Source organism: Ranitomeya variabilis, chromosome 2 (assembly GCF_051348905.1).
Source record: "Ranitomeya variabilis isolate aRanVar5 chromosome 2, aRanVar5.hap1, whole genome shotgun sequence".
Lineage (NCBI taxonomy): Eukaryota > Metazoa > Chordata > Amphibia > Anura > Dendrobatidae > Ranitomeya > Ranitomeya variabilis.
Genome location: NC_135233.1, coordinates 636,539,531 through 636,558,944, shown reverse-complemented (window position 1 = coordinate 636,558,944; position 19,414 = coordinate 636,539,531). Strand labels below are relative to the sequence as shown.

General features: G+C 47.2%; 1 protein-coding gene and 1 long non-coding RNA gene across 3 annotated transcripts in view; one reads left to right on the top strand and one right to left on the bottom strand.

Annotated features, from left to right (window-relative positions):
• LYST (lysosomal trafficking regulator) overlaps positions 1–8,165 on the bottom strand; it is a 591,077-nt gene extending 582,912 nt beyond the window's left edge. The window contains exon 1 of the mRNA XM_077289098.1: positions 8,036–8,165. The gene's annotated coding sequence lies outside the window, so the exon portion shown is untranslated. The remainder of the gene's footprint in view (positions 1–8,035) is intronic.
• LOC143807488 (uncharacterized) lies at positions 8,107–19,021 on the top strand. 2 transcript variants are annotated; one of them, XR_013221743.1, is made up of 4 exons: positions 8,107–8,212; positions 17,359–17,500; positions 17,598–17,748; positions 18,214–19,021. It is a non-coding gene; the product is annotated as an uncharacterized LOC143807488 (long non-coding RNA). The 2 variants fall into 2 exon arrangements; XR_013221742.1 differs by lacking the exon at positions 8,107–8,212 and adding an exon at positions 12,410–12,725.
• Positions 19,022–19,414: the final 393 nt, after the last annotated feature.

Genomic DNA, 19,414 nt, shown 5'->3' with positions numbered 1-19,414 from the left:
CGCTGCGTCATTTGGGGTCATTACCGCAAAGAATTACTTGAACCAGTGCATTGCTAGGAGCGGGAAAAGCTGCCGGGGATGCTGGAAGGTGAGAATATCACGATTTTTTTTAAATTGTTATTATTTTTAACATTATATCTTTTTACTATTAATGCTGCATAGGCAGCATCAATAGTAAAAAGTGAAGCGATGTTTAAATCCCTCCCCAATATCGCTGATTGGTCGCGGCCAGTCGGGCGCGACCAATCAGCGACGCAGGATTTCCGTTACAGACAAACAGATGGAAGTTGACCTTAGACAATTATATATATAGATTTTAGAAAGATAAATTTGAAAATTGTGATGTACATTTGCATTCATCCTCTGTTTCTGGAAGCCAGACCAGAGGTGCCTAGTAGTGATGAGCGAATGTGCTCGGATAAGGTGTTATACGAGCATGCTCGCGTGCTGACCGAGTGTCTTCAGAGTGTTCGACAACTATGTTCGAGTCTCCATGGCTGCATGTCTCTGCTTTTCATATGAGGGCTTGTTTTTTTGTGGGGTGAGTTGTAACTTTGAATGACACTATATAGCTAAAATCACAATCTTATATTAACTCCATAAGGCCACGTTCACACGCAATATTTTGGTCACTATTTCACATCAGTGTCTGTAAACCAAAACCAACGTAAATCCTTTTTTCCCAATGATCACAAAGTATTCTCGGAGTGATACCTTTTTACACCGAGAATACTTTTGTCATCATTGGGTATAAAAGTATTCACATCGATTTCTCTGGCTAACACGATACCACAATAAAAAATTGTACATCATTAAACCAAAACCAGAAGTGGGTCAAAAATGCAGAAGTGATGTTCATGTTTCTATTCCATTTTTTCTCTGATTGTTACAATCCTGGTTTTGGCTTACACAGTGAAATGAAATACGGTACTGACCAAATACTGAATGTTGCCCAAGCATGAAGGTCTTCGACAAACCTCCAGCTGTCATAGCAACCCATTGGCATCCCAGGATCGGGTCATGGGCACGCCATTGGGCATGTGGAGTGACACACCCTCTTACAAGCATGTGGTACATGATGCCGCTGTCAATCTATTAACATGTCAACAGCCACAGCGGAGCTCCCCCAGCGGCTGTTACCTGAATTAATCAGCCATCAACGGACTATCATCTGCAGGGCTAAATGCAGGCTCAACTTGAAAGCCCGCATCAAAGGCACGGACACGACAAAAGATGTAACTGTACATAGTCGTGAAGGGGTTAATATTACAGAGGGAATAACTGATAAGCTAAAGGCTTGGGCGGAGAAATGGCAATGAAAGTTTAATCTAATATATAAAGCTGAATGTGTGTATGTATGTATGTGTGTATGTCCGGGATTGGCATCTGCACCGTCGCAGCTACAGCCACAAAATTTTGCACAGTCACACGTCTGGACCCCGAGAGCGTCATAGGCTATATTGTGAGGTGAAATTTTAACCCCGTGCGTTCCAATTCACCAAACAATTTGCCCCTATCTCCTATCTACATAATGGGGAAAAAAGTGAAAGGAAAAGGGCAATGGGGAATGTTGGAGGCAAATTGACAGCTGCCAGATGTGAACAAGGGGGACTTAAAGAGTGAGAGCGATGGCGCCAAAGAGTATACACCGTACAGTTACTAAGGTGGGGCCCCGACATTTGATAATCACCACACACGGGGATATGAACACACACACAAAATGCGCCACACACTACCACGTGCTCGAACACATATACCACCCTCAGCACACATTTCACCACACATACACCAACCTCGCCACATAAAAGTCAAAACACTAAAGTCGCTGCTCAAAACTCGCCACGCGCAAAACTCTCCACATGCAAAACTCGCCACACGTGCAAAACTCACCTCATGGAAAACTCGCCACGCGCAAAACTAGGCTCACGCAAAACTCGCCACACATGCAAAACTCACCTCATGGAAAACTCGCTACACGCAAAACTTGCACAGGCGGAAAAATTGCCACATGCACAAAAGTTGCAACACATGCAAAAGTTGCCTCACACAAAACTTGTACATACTCAAAACGCACCACACATAAAACTCGCCATGCGCAAAACTTGCTGCACACAACTTGCTACACTAACCTGTCACATGCAACTCGACACACAAAAAGTTGCTACACGCATGTCGCCACACAAAACTCATCTCACAAAAGTCGCTACATGCATGTCGCCACACGCAACTCAACACACACAACTTGACACATGAAGCTCGCCCTAAAACACACACAAGTCTGGTATTATCCTTCAAAAATAAAAATCTGATTAATAAGCGGACAAACTACAAGAGCAACAAATGTACCATATAGGAAATACGACAGCTGTCAGTCACATGACCAGTCTATTATGTGTATGTGTGAGCTAATATATACTGCCAGGGGGAGGGCTTCCTGTTGGCTGGGGATTTATCAGGCTGCCAATAGCAACCAATCACAGTTCCACTTCTCTTTTGCTACAGTTAATTAATCTGAGCTCTGATTGGTTAATATAGGCAGCAAAGGAATTCTCAGTATAACAAAGCTAATATATGTTGTGAAATGCTTCTATTAGCTTAGTTTTTGCCTTTTAATAATTACATTTCTATCTACTTGTTTTGTGGTTTTTGTGAGCAGAATAAATTTTTGTTAACACATTCTATTTTGCTAACAACAGTTATTAACCCGGGCAAAGCCGGGGAGTACAGCTAGTAGTAGATAAATGTAAGTTAATGCACTTGGGCAGAGGAAGTAAAATGTACATTTTAAATACTATAATAAAACCCTAGGAAAACCGGTTACTGAAAAAGTCTTCCGTTTATGGGTTGATGGCAAACTACTATAGTGACCAGTGTCAGGCAGCTGTAGCCAAGGCAAATAAAATCACAGCATACATTAAAGAGAGGCATAGATGCTCATAACAAGAACATAATTTTTCATCTATGCAAGTCTCTAATGAGGCCACATTTAGACTACTATACACCCAAAAGAAAAGAAAAAAACATCTAACAACTATTACTTTATTTGTATAAAAAACATGATAGCACAAAATATCATATTAAAAACAAGAGACTTTTATTAAGACAACTTAAAATCAAAGAAAATAAAAACGAAAATTATATATTAAATTATTATATATCAAATTTCACTATCTGTGCAGGGCAGGGGATGTCAAACTGATTGGTAAAAAAAAATCATAAATAAAAAATAAAATATATGATAATTAATAGTGGTACTCAATGCAAATATAATTACTATAAAATCAATATCAAGTGAATGAAAAATAAATAATATATGTTAATTAAGCATTGTGAGAATATAGTGAATGAATCTAAGTGCTCACGAAAAATTCTCAATTAATTCTCATGATCAAAATATATCAAGTGCATCACTGAAAAAAAAATAATAATATATACGGTGTGTGTGTATATATATATATATATATATATATATATATATATATATATATATACACACATACATACATACACACACACACTTAAGGCAAGTGATATATTGAATAATTTAAATTCATGTGAACAAAGCCAAGTGCATCAAAATAAAGAGGACATGATAATCAGATGAAATATGAATGCAAATAAATCAACATATATAATGGATACCACGAATACCAACCAGTGCTGATACACCTCTGCCCCTGCACACACCACTCCAACGCGCGTTTCGCTTCAGTTTCTTTCTTTTAATCACAACTGACAGCAGCATATACGGGGTTAATCATGACATATATATATATATATATATATATATACACACCGCAGGATTTTCACCCGTTAAACACTTATTTCTCAGCGCCATGAAAAAGCAGCGCTGCGGAATAGGGCCTCTTAACGGCCACAATGAAAAGGTGTATACTCGATAGTTAAAGAAAAAAGTTCAACGTTTTCTAATAGCCAAGTCAAACTCCTGACCATATGACATTTCCTATAGATGTGGAAGTATCTGACATGAGCAGAATGTGGGATAAAAACACCATCATTACAGACGTACAGTCGTTTTGTAAGAAATGGGCAATATTCCTTCAGGCCAATGGGCAGGACAAACCAACTACCAGAAACGTTTAGCTGCAGTTATTGCTGCACAAGGGGCAACACCAGGTACTGAAAGCAAAGGTTCACATACTTTTGACAATCTGAGACATGCAATATTACATCATCATCTTAAAATAACGAATTGTTTAATTGTTTTACTAATTTGTTTGATCTGGATCTACAGCATGGACTTAAATCTGATGTAGTTTTGGGTCAAATTTATGCAGAAAAATGAAAAATTTTCAAAAGGTGCACAATAAAATATTGCCCCCTGAAAGTGGTCTTTAGCACACATGCCATATACGTGCGGGCATCTGCCCCTCACCAGATAACCTGCAACCGCATAACAGAAATATAAAGGCGTCAGCATCTTATGTCTCAGTGTGCCTCCATAATGGGATATACAGCACAATGAAAAGGTTAGGCCTCTTTCACACTTCCGTCTTTCTGCTTACGTCACAATCCGTCAATTTTTGAAAATGCAGGATCCTGCATTTTCCAATAGACTTGTATTGCCGACGGATCGCGATGTATGGCCACACTTCGCGTCTATCGTGCACTGGATGCATCGGGTTTTGGCGGCCCGTCGTCACGGAAAAACGTTCAAGGGAACGTTTTTCTGTACGTCGCATCCAGTGTTTCAGACTGCACATGCCCATCAGAAAATATCGCTCTCACGATCTTTCCTGCTCGGCAACACAGACGGAAGTGTGAAAGCAAATACTTCCGTCGGTACGTCGCGCCGACGCTTCGTGATGGCCCCGTACTGACAGAAGTATGAAAGAAGCCTTAGGCTACTTTCACACTAGCGTTTTTTTCAATACGTCGCAATGCATCGCGTCGCATTGACTAACATTAGCGGCGCATTTGCGACGCATTGACACACGTCTCAACCATCGTGAGACCTTTGCGCCGTGTTGTGGCGGTCCGCCGGGAGCAAAAAACGTTACATGTAACGTTTTTTGCTGCCGACGGTCCGCTTTTTCCGACCGCGCATGCGCGGCCGGAACTCCGCCCCCACCTCCCCGCACTTCCCCGCACCTCACAATGGGGCAGCGGATGCGCTGGAAAAATGCATCCGCTGCCCCCGTTGTGCGGCGCAGAGAACGCTAGCGTCGGTAACCTCGGCCCGACGCACTGCGACGGGCCAAGCCCGACGCTAGTGTGAAAGTAGCCTTACCGGTCATGAGGACAAACCCGAAAGAAAGGCAGATGGAGCCTAAGCTTGCTCTTGGGAGAAGCACCTGCACTGGAGAGGTCTGACACAGGGGAGCAACACCTGCACTGGAGAGGTCTGACACAGGGGGCAGCACCTGCACTGGAGAGGTCTGACACAGGGGAGCAACACCTGCACTGGAGAGGTCTGACACAGGGGGCAGCACCGGCACTGGAGAGGTCTGACACAGGGGGCAGCACCTGCACTGGAGAGGTCTGACACAGGGGGCAGCACCGGCACTGGAGATGTCTGACACAGGGGAGCAACACCTGCACTGGAGAGGTCTGACACGGGGCAGCACCAGCACTGGAGAGGTCTGGCACAGGGGGCAGCGCCTGCACTGGAGAGGTCTGACACAGGGGAGCAACACCTGCACTGGAGAGGTCTGACACAGGGGGCAGCACCGGCACTGGAGAGGTCTGACACAGGGGGCAGCACCTGCACTGGAGAGGTCTGACACAGGGGGCAGCACCGGCACTGGAGATGTCTGACACAGGGGAGCAACACCTGCACTGGAGAGGTCTGACACGGGGCAGCACCAGCACTGGAGAGGTCTGGCACAGGGGGCAGCGCCTGCACTGGAGAGGTCTGACACAGGGGAGCAACACCTGCACTGGAGAGGTCTGACACAGGGGGCAGCACCGGCACTGGAGAGGTCTGACACAGGGGGCAGCACCTGCACTGGAGAGGTCTGACACAGGGGGCAGCACCGGCACTGGAGATGTCTGACACAGGGGAGCAACACCTGCACTGGAGAGGTCTGACACGGGGCAGCACCAGCACTGGAGAGGTCTGGCACAGGGGGCAGCGCCTGCACTGGAGAGGTCTGACACAGGGGAGCAGCACCTGCACTGGAGATGTCTGACACAGGGGAGCAGCACCTGCACTGGAGATGTCTGACACAGGGGAGCAACACCTGCACTGGAGATGTCTGACACAGGGGAGCAACACCTGCACTGGAGAGGTCTGACACGGGGCAGCACCAGCACTGGAGAGGTCTGGCACAGGGGGCAGCGCCTGCACTGGAGAGGTCTGACACAGGGGAGCAGCACCTGCACTGGAGATGTCTGACACAGGGGAGCAGCACCTGCACTGGAGATGTCTGACACAGGGGAGCAACACCTGCACTGGAGAGGTCTGACACAGGGGGCAGCACCAGCACTGGAGAGATCTGACACAGGGGGCAGCACCTGCACTGGAGAGGTCTGACACAGGGGGCAGCACCAGCACTGGAGAGATCTGACACAGGGGGCAGCACCGGCACTGGAGAGGTCTGACACAGGGGAGCAGCACCTGCACTGGAGAGGTCTGACACAGGGGGCAGCACCTGCACTGGAGAGGTCTGACACAGGGGAGCAGCATCTGCACTGGAGAGGTCTGACACAGGGGAGCAGCACCTGCACTGGAGAGGTCTGATACAGGGGGCAGCACAGGCACTGGAGAGGTCTGACACAGGGGGCAGCACCGGCACTGGAGAGGTCTGACGCAGGGGGCAGCACCGGCACTGGAGAGGTCTGACGCAGGGGGCAGCACTGGCACTGGAGAGGTCTGATACAGGGGGCAGCACCGGCACTGGAGAGGTCTGATACAGGGGGCAGCACCGGCACTGGAGAGGTCTGACGCAGGGGGCAGCACCGGCACTGGAGAGGTCTGACACAGGGGGCAGCACCGGCACTGGAGAGGTCTGACACAGGGGGCAGCACCGGCACTGGAGAGGTCTGACGCAGGGGGCAGCACCGGCACTGGAGAGGTCTGATACAGGGGGCAGCACCGGCACTGGAGAGGTCTGATACAGGGGGCAGCACCGGCACTGGAGAGGTCTGACACAGGGGGCAGCACCGGCACTGGAGAGGTCTGACACAGGGGGCAGCACCTGCACTGGAGAGGTCTGACACAAGGGGGCAGCACCGGCACTGGAGAGGTCTGACACAGGGGGCAGCACCGGCACTGGAGAGGTCTGACACAAGGGGGCAGCACCGGCACTGGAGAGGTCTGACACAAGGGGGCAGCACCGGCACTGGAGAGGTCTGACACAGGGGGCAGCACCGGCACTGGAGAGGTCTGACACAGGGGGCAGCACCGGCACTGGAGAGGTCTGATACAGGGGGCAGCACCGGCACTGGAGAGGTCTGACACAGGGGGCAGCACCTGCACTGGAGAGGTCTGACACAGGGGGCAGCACCTGCACTGGAGAGGTCTGACACAGGGGGCAGCACCTGCACTGGAGAGGTCTGACGCAGGGGGCAGCACCGGCACTGGAGAGGTCTGACACAGGGGGCAGCACCGGCACTGGAGAGGTCTGACACGGAGCAGCACCGGCACTGGAGATGTCTGATACAGGGGGCAGCACCTGCACTGGAGAGGTCTGACACAGAAGGGCAGCACCAGCACTGGAGAGGTCTGACACAGGGGGCAGCACCTGCACTGGAGATGTCTGACACAAGGGGGCAGCACCTGCACTGGAGAGGTCTGACACGGAGCAGCACCGGCACGTCTGCAGTTATAGGTTTATTGCATAAGGCAGATGACAAGCTGCAGGAGGCGTCTAGAAAGAGGCTTATAAGGAGCTCTGATGGCAGGAACAGATGTCCGATACACTGACTAGTAAAGCGCCCCTCACTGAGGATGGGCCAAGGAGTCTGCAGCTAAAGGAGAGGAGAAGCAACAGCTGGGAAACAGGGACCACACGTCACCGCCATCACTGGCAGTACCCAAAGCAGGAAATGTCTGTCTGGAGCAGCTCCTTACCGGCTCGCAGAGCGGCACCATGGATACAAGGACAGCGGCCACAGTGCACAGAAGACGCAGGGCGGCGCCACTGGGAGACCAGAGATGCCACCAAACCGCTGGGACAGAATCAGCCAGCTTCCACTCACGTGACGGGCGCAGGACCGGAAGTGCTCTGACGCAGCTCAGAGAGACAGTGTGAGGAACGTCCTGCAGAATAGGGCAGCCACTAACAATGTCCGCTAGACACAGCGGAGAGGAGCGCGGTGTGCCGAGTGTAGCCGGATAATCTTCATGTAGCCCGTCTGTTCTAACGGAGGAGCTTCTGTGAGGGAAGCAGCCATGGCCTCCCTGCATATAGCTATGTGCTGCGGGAGTCTCCAGCCAGAGCTCACAGCGTCTAGCACCCTATGCCCCCCTGTGTCACTCTATATCTCCCTATGGCTCTATAACCCCCTATGTCACCCTATATCTCCATGTCGCCCTATATCACCTTATAGCCCCATGTCACGCTATATCCCCCTATGTCTCCCTATATCCCCATGTCACTGTCTCCCTATATCTTCCATGTCACACTATATCCCCCATTTCACCCTATGTCACCTTATATCCCCATGTCACCTTATATCCCCCCATGTCACACTATATCCCCCATGTCACCCTATATCACCTTATATCCCCCTATGTCACTCTATATCCCCCCATGTCACCCTATATCTCCCATGTCACCTTATATCTCCCCATGTCAACTTATATCCTCATGTCACTCTATATCACCCTATTTCTCCATGTCACCCTATATCCCCATGTCACTGTCACCCTATATCTTCCATGTCACACTATATCCCCCCATTTCACCCTGTCACCTTATATCCCCATGTCACCTTATATCCCCCCATGTCACACTATATCCCCCATGTCACCCTATATCTCCATGTCACCCTATATCCCCATGTCACCCTATATCCCCCATGTCACTCTGTCACCCTATATCCTCCATGTCACACTATATCCCCATGTCACCTTATATCTCCCCATGTCAACTTATATCCTCATGTCACTCTAGATCCCCCTATGTCACCCTATATCCCCCATGTCCCTCTATATCCCCCATGTCCCTCTATATCCCCCTGTCACCCTATATCACCTTATATCCCCCATGTCACACTATGTCCCCCTATGTCACCTTATATCCCCCATGTCACCCTATATCCTCCTATGTTATTATAATAGCGCCATTTATTCCATGGCGCTTTACATGTGAGGAGGGGTATACATAATAAAAACAAGTACAATAATCTTAAACAATACAGGTCACAACTGGTACAGGAGGAGAGAGGACCCTGCCCGCGAAGGCTCACAATCTACAAGGGATGGGTGAGGATACAGTAGGTGAGGGTAGAGCTGGTTGTGCAGTGGTTTGGTCTATCGGTGGTTACTGCAGGTTGTAGGCTTGTCGGAAGAGGTAGGTCTTCAGGTTCTTTTTGAATGTTTCCACGGTAGGCGTCTGGTATGTTGGGGTAGAGAGTTCCAGAGTAGGGGGGATGCGCAGGAGAAATCTTGTATGCGATTGTGGGAAGAGGAGATAAGAGAGGAGAAGAGAAGGAGATCTTGTGAGGATCGGAGGTTGCGTGCAGGTAAGTACCGGGAGACGAGGTCACAGATGTATGGAGGAGACAGGTTGTGGATGGCTTTGTATGCCATTGTTAGGGTTTTGAACTGTAGCCTTTGGGTAATGGGGAGCCAGTACAGGGATTGACAGAGGGGAGAGGCTGGGGAATAGCGGGGGGACAGGTGGATTAGTCGGGCAGCAGAGTTTAGAACAGATTGGAGGGGTGCGAGAGTGTTGGAGGTGAGGCCACAGAGCAGGAGGTTGCAGTAGTCAAGGCGGGAGATGATGAGGGCATGGACTAGGGTTTTTGCAGATTCTTGGTTGAGGAATGTACAGATCCGGGAAATATTTTTGAGTTGAAGACGGCAGGAAGTGGAAAGGGCTTGGATATGTTGTTTGAAGGAGAGATCAGTTTCAAGGATTACACCGAGGCAGCGAGCTTGTGGGACTAGGGAGAGTGGGCAACCATTTACTTTAATGGATAGGTCTGTTGGGGGAGTCAAGTGAGATGGGGGAAAGATGATGAATTCTGTTTTGTACATGTTAAGTTTTAGAAATCTAGCGGAGAAGAAGGATGAAATAGCGGACAGACATTGTGGGATTCTGGTTAGTAGGGTGGTGATATCTGGTCCAGAGATGTAGATCTGTGTGTCATCGGCATAGAGATGATACTGAGAGCCGTGAGATACTATGAGCTGTCCCAGGCCTAAGGTGTAAATGGAAAAGAGCAGGGGCCCTAGGACTGAACCTTGCGGGACTCCAATAGATAGGGGGCGAGGTGAGGAGGTGGTGTGCGAGTGGGAGATGCTGAATGTCCGATCTGTTAGGTATGACAAGATCCAGGATAGGGCCAAGTCTGTGATTCCAAGGGATGAGAGGGTCCGCAGCAACAGGGAATGGTCTACTGTGTCAAAGGCAGAGGTCAGGTCCAGGAGGAGGAGGACAGAGTAGTGTCGCTTGGTCTTTGTCAGTTAATAGGTCATTGGTGATCTTAGGGCAGTTTCAGTGGAGCGGTGTGACCGGAAGCCTGATTGTAAGCCGTCGAAGAGGGAGCAAGAAGAGAGGTGGGAGGACAGTTCAAGATGGATGTGTTGTTCCAGTAGTTTTGAGGCAGAGGGGAGAAGTGATATAGGGCGATAGGTAGATACAGAGGATGGGTCAAGAGTGGGCTTTTGAGGATAGGTGGGATTGAGGCATGTTTAAAGCTTGAGGGGAAGACACCAGTTGTTAGTGATAGGTTGAAGAGATGGGTTAGGGTTGGGATGAAGACTGTGGTGAGGTTTGGGATGAAGTGGGATGGGATCGGGTCAAGTGCACAGGTGGTGAGATGTGATCTTGAGAGTAGAGTGGATAGTCGATCTTCTGTAATGGTGGAGAAGTTAGTTTTGGAGGAAGAGGGATGGGCAGTTAGGAGAAAGGGCTCTGGAGGTTGTTGACCAAAACTGTCTCTGATGTTATTAATCTTCTGCTTGAAAAATGAGGCAACGTCTTCAGCTGGGAGGGAGGAGGTGCTGGGGGACGGAGGAGAGAATTGAAAGTGTTGAATAACTGTTTAGGATTGTGAGACGGAGGATATGAGAGATGAGAAGTTGGTTTGTTTTTCTTCAGTGCTTCAGTGAGTGAGGCCTTGAAAGTAGTGAGGGACTGTTTGAATGCGATGAAATGCTCATTGGAGTGGGATCTTTTCCATCTCCGCTTACAACCCTGGAAGCTCACCTCAGTTATTTGGTCAGGCTGGTGTGCCAGGGCTGTCTGTTAATTTTGCGAGCTTTGGTATGTGTGAGAGGGGCAACCGATTCCAAAGCTTCAGCTATTGTGATGTTATATAGAGTGGAAGCGGCATCCACAGTCTGTAGCGAACTTATGCCTGTAAGAGGGAGAAGAGATTCAGACAGTGAGTGTAGATTGAGGTGTTTAAGATTTCTGCGAGGGTGTGCAAGTTTGTGGGGTGGGGATTGTGGACAAGGGGTGGAGAGGGAAGAGAAGGTTGTGGTACGAAAGAGGAAGAGGCGATGTCACATTATATCCCCACGTCACACTATATCCCCCATGTCACCCTATATATCCCCCATGTCACCCTATATCCCCCATGTCACTCTATATCCCCCGTGTCACCCTATATTACCCATATCACTCTATATCCCCCATGTCACCCTATATCCCCATGTCACCCTATATCCCCCTATGTCACATTATATCCCCATGCCACCCTATATCCCCCATGTCGCTCTATATCCCCCATGTCGCTCTATATCCCCCATGTCGCTCTATATCCCCCATGTCACCATATATCCTTCATGTCACCATATATCCTCCATGTCATGCTATATCGCCCTATGTCACCTTATATCTTCCATGTCACTCTCTATCCCCGTCATCTTATATCCCCCATGTCACTGTCACCCTATATCCCCCATGTAACTCTATATCCCCCATGTCACCCTATATCCCCCATGTCACCCTATATCCCCCATGTCACCCTATATCCCCCATGTCATCCTATATCCCCATGTCACTCTATGCCCCACTATATCACCTTATGTCACCTTATATCCCCATGTCACTCTATCTCCCTGTCATCCTATGTCACTATATCTCCATGTTACCCTATGCCCCCCTATCCCGCTATGTCACCCTATGTCATTATATACCACTATGTCACCCTCTATCCCCATGTCACTCTATATCTCCCTGTCATCCTATGTCACCCTATATCTCCATGTCACCCTATATCTCCATGTCACCCTATATCTCCATGTCACCCTATATCCCCCTATGTCACCCTATGCCCAACTATATCCCCTTGTCACCTTTCATCCCCTTATGGCCTACTATATCCCCCTGTCACTCTACATCCCCCTATGGCCTACTATATCCCCGTCACCCTATAGCTCCTGTGTGGAGTCAATGGGCTATAGGCTGTGTGCATATGTCGTTTATTCAGATTTCCTAGGCGTTTTTGCCTTCATTCCCACTGGCATCTACTGTACACTGTCACGTGTAGAAAGCAGGCAGCTACCCAGCGGAATCCACAGGAAGAAAAACAGTTTCTGATCAAGCTGTATAAGGTTACATGTCTGAAATCCCGAGTTGCTGCAGGTTAGACGCTGCGCACTTATGAAGAATCAAACCTCTAGTGGCCAGCTGTGACAGCGTAGAGGATGGGATTTCGAGAAATCCCATGCCCACACTATGCGTCCACAGACGTTCGCGGATCACCAGCAGAGACTGCCATGTGGCGCGTCTCTCCAGACCGCAGCATGTCAATTTATCTTGCAGAGACGCAAGTCTCCACAAGATTAATCTCACCCATAGAATGTATTGGACGTGGTGATTCCGCATGGATAAGTGAACACCTGCGGATTCATCTGCGTTCAATAGACTGCAGTGCTTTGGACGCAGTGAACATATGCTGCGTCTAGATTGCTACTTCCAGATCGTGGGCACCCAGCCTAAGATGGAATATGTACACAACAATATCGATTTGATGTGCTGTGTGCCCATTATATGGGTAGCTCTGAAAAATAACGCTATAGCTAGTTGTATCGGACAGTGCTGAAGTTGGTTTCTTATTCATTCACTTTCTTATTCGGGGCTGAGGTTAGTTTCTATTTGGCACTTTCTCATTTTGCAGGGTTTTTCTTTCAGTTTTTTACATGTTTAACAGCAAAATCAGAATAATAAACTACAAAGCGAGGTGCCCTGATGTGATTACACTGAAAAGCAGCTTCAAAAATTATAAACCTGGCACAAAAATGGGCATCAAAGTAGCCACCAAAGGGCATTATTGAAAGGGTTAAATGATTTTGGGCCACTGATCTCAAAATGCAGACACCCAGTTAGTGATGCCTCACATCAAATTCAGGTCACTCCAGCCTGGCCCAAAACGGTTCTGGGCTGGCATCAAATTAGGCAAATAGCCAGTTTTCACACTTGAATACATAACTGGTGTTTTTAAGGAGTTAAATGACTTTGGCCCACTGAATTCACACCACAGTTAGGCCGGTGTGTCACACATGTGCAATGCGAGAAACTCGTGCGAGTCTCTCTCATCAATTCCCGGCACTCGGGACCAGAGTGTGTGGCTGCATGTATTTCTATGTACCTGAACGCCCCGGTCCCGAGTGCCGGCGGCAGTGCCGGGAATTGATACGAGAGACTCGTGCGAGTTTCTCGCATTGCACTCGCAATTGTAATGTAAGTGGGTGCATTATGTCCTTGCATTTTTCTTGCCCATCCCGGTACCATATGTTATAATGTTATATTTTACCTTTGACTACTGCTATTGGGTATGTTTCATAATGGACATATTTATTACTGCTGCTTTTGTATAAGGACTAGGAGATGTTCATTGTTTATCATGGGGAAAGCGTAGTACTCTGTTTGGCCCACTAGATGGGGATATAGTTTTGTTTTCAATGTTTTATTTATTGAGAATCATAAGATGGTTGACATCAGCAAACAAAGAATCAATTAGGGTAAACTCGAAAAACAGAAGAGGCATTGAAATATCACTTTTTTTTTTTTTAAAGCCATTCAAGTCTCAAGGAATAAATGACATCTAGTAAAGTACCTAAAATACCAGAAATAAGAAATAATTGCCACCATCAAAACATCATTAATACAGAAAATGAAAGATTTTTTATTTCTATTAACAAACCAAATAAAGTTGGTTAGCTGAAGCTCTGGGGATCAAAAAGTCACCATTAGTTATGAAACCAACTAGAAACAACACATAAAGGGGTAAATGGAACTAAAGGACGGTGTCATGGAAAGGGGGAGGGAAAATGGGAGGGAAATAGGTCCGCTGGTGCATCGGTGATGGGGATATAGTGATGCTCAGAGTATAAATAGTTAATGTAGAAGGGGCTAGCTGTGGTTAAGCCAAAGAGCATCCAGCATTTTTGTCAGTTGGACCAGAGAGCCCTGAGGCCATGTTCACACGTTGCGGTTTTTAACGCGGAACCGCAGCGATTTTGATGCTGCGGGTCCGCAGCAGTTTCCATTGCGTTTACAGTAACATGTAAACCTATGGAAACCGCAAACCGCTGTGCACATGCTGCGGGAAAAACCGCAGCATGTCACTTCTTTGTGCAGAACTGCAGCAGTTCTGCACCCATAGACCTCCATTGTGAAGGTCAAACCCGCAGATGAAAAACTATCTGCGGGTTTGCTGCGGATTGGGTGTCAGAAACCGCTGCAGCAGGAAGTGATGTCAGGCGGGAGGAAGTGCGTGGGCGGAGTGTGGTCATGTCCAAGTCGGAAGTGACCATCGTCATGGAGGCATATCGTCGTATGGGGATTGATGTCGGGCGTCTGATCGATCTGGTATGTATGTGTGTGTGTCTGTCTATGTGTGTAAAGTCTGTCTGTGTGTGTGTATGTGTCCCCATGCGATGATAGTGCCACCCAATTGTGCTAAGTCGCCGTATGGGATTACTACTCCCATCCGGTATTAGGATGGGAGAGTTGTCCCTGTGTCCGGCGACTTAACACATAAAATACACATACAATATACGTAACATACATGACAGACATCACATACACCATATAACAGAGTATATACTCACCATACAGAACATACACCTACGCGAAGCCCTCGGTCCCCTAGGAAAAAATCCCCAAAAAATAAACCAAATCCATACTCCCTGTCCGCAGAATCCAGTAACGAGTGTCCCACGCCGATCGCTTGCTCTCCGGCGATACACTACCAGGAGCGAAGCTCCTAGCAATGTATCGCGTACTTTACCGGAGTTCAGCGGCTCCGGCATCTCAATTTACGGCACTAGAGCTGCGTGTGAACTTTCCCACGCAGTAGTGCCGTAAAGCGAGAGTACCGGGGTCAATGAACGCCGGTAAACTCGCGCATGCGCAGTTACACACTGACAGGAGCCGGAGCTCCTGTCAGTGTGTTGCTGCAGCCATGGAGAGCAGACACATCTCCGGATGTGTCTGTTCTCCATGGCAGATCGTCGTGGGACACTCGTTGGATTTCTGCGGACAGAGGGAGTATGAATTTGGTTTGTTTTATTTTTTTTGCAGGACGAGGGTCTTCAGGTGGATTGAGCGTACAATAAAGGACTTGTCAAAAAGTGTGCGTAATTATTTCATTAAAATATTTTTTATACTGTCTGTCTTTTTTTTTAAACTTTACTAGGATTAATAATGGATAGGCGTCTTATTGACACCTCTCCATTATTAACCGGGCTTAATGCCACCTTACAATAGCAAGGTGGCATTAACCCCTCATTACCCCATATCCTACCGCTACACGGGAGTGGTAAGAGAGGGGCTAAGTGCCGGAATTGGCACATCTTTTAGATGCGCCTTTTCTGTGGCGACTGCAGGCTTATATTTGTAGCCGGGGGGGGGGGGGGGGGAAACATCCATGGCCCCTTTCCTAGGCTCTGAATATAAGCCCACAGCTGTCTGCGTGGCCTTTCTGGCCTAAAAATAGGGGGACCCCAACTCTTTTTTGGGGGGATCTCCCTATATTTGAGAGCCAGCAAGGCTACGCAGACAGCTGTGGGCTAATATTCCTAACCTGGGAACAGCCATGGGTATTTTAACCCCTTCCCAGGCCACAAATATTGGCCCACAGCTGTCTGCCTAGCCTTTCTGGCCTAAAAATATATGGGGACCCTACGTCATTTTTTTTTGGGGGGGTCCCTTTATATTTGAGAGCCAGAAAGGCTACGCAGACAGCTGTGGGCTAATATTCCTAGCCTGGGAACAGCCATGGGTATTTTAACCCCTTCCCAGGCCACAAATATTGTCCCACAGCTGTCTGCCAAGCCTTTCTGGCCTAAAAATATAGGGGGACCCTACGTCTTTTTTTTTTGGGGTCCCTTTATATTTGAGAGCCAGAAAGGCTACGCAGACAGCTGTGGGCTAATATTCCTAGCCTGGGAACAGACATGGGTATTTTAACCCCTTCCCAGGCCACAAATATTGGCCCACAGCTGTCTGCTTTTCCATTCTGGTGCTGATAATTCCACGGGAGGCCACGCTAATTTTGGCCACATCGCGTATTTTTTTCTTTTTTTTTTAAATAGTATTTAGGTTAGGGGTAGGATTGTGATTAGGGTTGGTGTTGAGATTAGGGTTATGGTTGGGATAGCTATAGTGTTGTGATTAGGGCTCATTTCCACTTGTCCACACACATCCGTGTCTCGCAGGTTAAAACCAAGCTCTGGCGCCAGCAATCCAGAGCGGATCATGAGGCCACTCAGCAACACATGGAACCGCACACTCCGCTCAGGATTGTCGGCGCCAGAGCTTGGTTTTAACCTGCGAGACACGGACGTGTTTGTCGCAAGTGGAAATGAGCCCTTAGGGATAGGGTTGAGATTACGCTTAGGGGTGTGTTGAGGTTAGGGTTCTGGCAGGGGCTGCAGTTGCACCAGGGGCCTGGAGCGTAGGTGGGCCAACAAAGTCTCTTTTGCCTATATAAAGAGACTATTGCTCTTAAAGAATAACAAAATTAGGGGGCCCATTTACCTTTGGCATAGTTGCCAAAGAGTTTGAAGTTACGACACTGTGTTCTTCTGTTCGGTCTGCCGTTATGTTGTGTTAGTGTTTTTTGGTATTATTTGATGTTTGGGTTTCTTGTTTGTTCTTGGGTTACTGTAGGGGTTATAATAAAATATATCCCAATTTTAGAAAAAAATTATCTTTAATATTACTTTACTGTTTGATATAGTATCAAATGACAGTATTGTATTCATTGTAGGTTCGTGATTACCCTGCCATTTGGGGCCCTGCCGATGAGTCTTATAAAGACAAATACTTCAGGGACCTTGCATGGACCAAAATATTCCGCAACCTATTTCTGGAATGGGACTCCTATCCAGGGGCAAAGCAACTGCAAATTGGTAATTATAATGTTATTTAGTATTTAATATTTGATTGTATTACAATTGCACTTTGATTATATATCTATAATGTTGTTTTGTTTTGTTTTTTTTCTAGAAAAAGATGTGAAGCAAAGATGGCGCTCCGTCAGGGACCGTTTTCACAAATGTATAAATGCTTGCGATAAAAGTGGCTCGTCGCCAAGTCAGAGAACTTTCCCGTTTTACGACGAGCTACAGTTCCTTATCACCAGCCGGACATTGCGGAGGTAATTTAGAAACCACAAATATACATGTAGCCTGTTTCCATGTGCAGTTGCACAGTTGGCTGCGTATTCAACGCTTTGTCCTGCCACCACGTTCAATACGCAGCATCCAGATGTGATAGTATAGTGAAGAGAGGATTTTCAGAAATCCCGTCTGCACTATGCTTCCAAAGACAGAGGTGTCATACCTACCCTACGGAACCACACATGCGTTGTGTTTCTTGACACCACACCATGTCTATTTATCTTGCATTGGCACTTTGACTCTGCAAGATAAATATCACATTTTATTTATAACATGTGGTGATAACGCATGACTTACATGAAAACATGCGTTATCACCACACAAGCAAAATAGTGGACCTACATTTTGACTTAGCGGCCTATTTGCTGCGTCTACAACTTTGCTCTTTCTCAGCCTTCTAAAATTCTGTATTAATTAATAATTGTTCTCTTTTTTTCTCACAGGACTGAAGGCACCATCTCAACACCTGATGTGGATGACACCAACGCCACAGAGGATGGAGCAGGCAGTTCCTGTGGAGTGGGAGGGACCATCTCTCCATCCCTTACCACAGCTTCTGCTGCTGCCACATGTTCAGCAGCTGCTGCAGCCACATCCCCTTCAGCAGATGCAGGAGCATCTGGTTCCGCAGAAGCTGTGGTAACGGAGAAGAGAGCTGCCTATCCGGTGGCAGGAGAGCCGAAAAAAAAAAATCAAAGAAGAGCAATGATGACCCAACTGTTCAAATCACTACAGACACCCTCGATTTGCTGAAAAAATCATCTAGCGAGGATCATTGCGATTCCTTTGCGTTAACTGTATCGAGGAAGACTCGCTCACTGCCACCGGATAGGCAGTCTCTATTTATGTCTATGGTCCAGATGTCCCTCACCACTCTGGAGGACCCTGCTCCAATTCTACCTTACAACGAGGTTTTTATGGGGGTGTTGGGACTGTTTAGGGCCCGACATAGAGCACCAGAACCACAATCAAGACCGCATTATTTTTCCACCAGTCAACAAGCCAGTTATGCGGATAGAGGAACAACCCAACAACTGGGTTCATTACCGGGCCAAACTTCACAGACAGACCCTGCAAACTATGGTTATTCTCCCGATTATACCTATCTGCAGTAGGATGTTAATTATTAAATGCTCCAGTTGCACGTTGCCTTGACAAGGGGCAGTTCAGTTTATTTCATATTGAAAAATGTATGACAAAATTTGTCATTATTTCTTTGTTGTTAAAATAAACTTTTTTTTCAAAAATTCATCTCTGGTTTTTAAATACTTTAGCGTAAGGGGACAAGGCCTCTATGTCTGACGGTGTCATGGGTATATGGGCACTGGATTATGGAATGGGGGTTGTGTGATTGGTATATGTTCATTGGAGTATGAGATGGAGAAGAGTCATACATTTTTTAAAATAAACCACTTTTTTATCGAAAAAGAATCAAATGGAAGTAAGACAAAATAAATTTTTATTTCACTGAAATCCAAATGGAATTTTTTTTACAAAAAAAAAATAATAATTAAACACAATTGTCTTGATTGTTGTCGATTTTGATTCATAGGGATTTTGACTTCTTTTCACAACAGTTGTCAGTGATGTAGGCATCTTTTTTTTGGAGGGTCAATGTTGATGCATCCTTCTCTGCTGGTCAGG